Genomic DNA, 2,151 nt, shown 5'->3' on the forward strand with positions numbered 1-2,151 from the left:
GTGGTCCAGGCTGCCTTATTTTAGTGTGAAGTCTGAAGGGGGCACAAGAATGGCCAAAAAGATCGCTTTACCCTGGTCTTTGCATGGACCTAAACCCAGCAGGTATCTCTGTCATGGCCATACTCAGTGTCAGATGATTTGAGTTGACCTCTGTCTACCCTCACATCACCAGAACAGGCCACTCCAGAAAAGCACAGAGGTAAGGGCAACCACCACAGCAATGGACTCTAACCTCGTCATCCTTTCCATTGAAAATCTGGCTCACAGGTTTGAAGAATAAAAATTTCTCTTGTTACTAATTTTTTTCCCAGGATAAAACAATGGTAACAAGGAAAATAGAAACTCAAGTGGTCCAATGACCTTAGTTAGCATGATGAACCATCTCAGTTTGTCCAAGATAGTACTGATTTATGTCTGTTGCCCTTGCGTAAGTAATAGTGCATCCCTTTTTTCTCAAAAGTGTACTAGTTTGGACAATAAATTATATGGTCCACAAGAATAGGTTGCTTAGGAAACAACCATCTGTTTTTGGTCTAAATATTTATTGGTAAAGCTATATTCAAATTAGCCTCTCTTGTAGGAGAAAATTATTAATCCATTTTCATAAGGATGAGTTACTGTGATGTTTCACATCCTTTCCCTGTCCCCTTTATCAGAAATATGTCGGAGATCTCTGATTTAAAAGATTGTTTTATCATTTCATATAATGACTGATTTCCCTGGCATTGACAAGGAATGAGATATGCAATGTAAATATAAAATCCGTGAAATTGAATCTTTCATTACTGAAGACTTTTTAATTTCGTGTGTGTAGAACTTTTTGTTAAATGCAGTGAATGGGTTTTGTCAGACATAATTTGGTCTCTCATTGCTAACTGAAGGTCATGATAAAAGTTATTGATAGCCTTATAGAATGCAATGGTCACTGAAGTAATTATTACTTCACTTTCCTTTTCACTGAATCCTTCTGACTGCTCTTCTTCCACAGTCTCCCTTATTGTCATTTCTCCAAGTGTCAGCTGTTGGCAGTTCCCAACTCTCCCTCACTGCTTTTAATTCATTGTATGTTATAAACTAAAAAGAACCACAAGTTACTAAGGAAAACACCAAGCTTACTAAATCAGAAAGCTAATTTTAGAAGTGATTTTTAGTCAATTGGTTCTTATCAGAAAGTAGACATCGAGAAAAATACAGATTTGTGATGATCATTGTCTTCCCCCTGAGAGAACTATTCCAATATTTTTACATTCTTAGATATATTCTAGATAGCAATTTGCCAAAATGCCTAACCTCAGAAAGGGTGGGGCATTATTAAACCACTGGCTTTACTTTGTGAATTGGAATAGATGAAAAATGTTCTGCAAAATTTATTACTTTCAATAGAATATTAAATAGCAATGGTGAAAACAGGCATTTTTGTCTTGTGCCTATTTTCATCACTGTTATTCAATATTGTACTGGAAGTCCTAGCCAGAGTAATTTGGCAAAAATAATAATAATAATAATAATAATAATAATAATAGGCATCCAAATTGGAAAAGAAAAATTAAAACTATAATTATTTGCAGATGGCATGATTCTATATACAGAAAATCCCAAAGAATCTCCCCAAGAAAATGACATGAGCTAATAAACAAATTCATCAAAGTAGCAGGGTACAAGGCTAAAACACAAAATTATCTGTGTATTTATACATTAGCAATGAACAATCCAAAAAGAAAATTAAGAAAACAACTCTGTTTACAATAGCATACAAAAAAATATAAACCTAGTGATAAAATTAACCACAGAGGTGAAAGACTGGTACACTGAAAATTATAAAATATTACTGAAAAACATTAAAGAAAACCTAAATAAATGAAGACATCCAGTGTTCATAGGTAGGAAGACTTAAAACTGTTAAGATGTCAATACCTCTCAAAGCAATCTACAGATTAAATGCAATTCCTATTGAAATTCCAATGGTCTTTTTTGGAGAAATGGAAAAGTCGTTCTCAAATCTATATCGAATTGCAAATGGCTCTGAATAGCCAAAACAATACTAAAAAGAAAAAAGAAAGAGTTGGAAGACTCACACTTCCTGGTTTCAAAAGTAACTAGAAAGCTATAGTAATGAAAATGGTACAGTATTAGCTTGAAGTTAGACATATA

This window comes from Pteropus vampyrus, unplaced genomic scaffold (assembly GCF_000151845.1).
Source record: "Pteropus vampyrus isolate Shadow unplaced genomic scaffold, Pvam_2.0 Scaffold94, whole genome shotgun sequence".
Taxonomy (NCBI): Eukaryota; Metazoa; Chordata; class Mammalia; order Chiroptera; family Pteropodidae; genus Pteropus; species Pteropus vampyrus.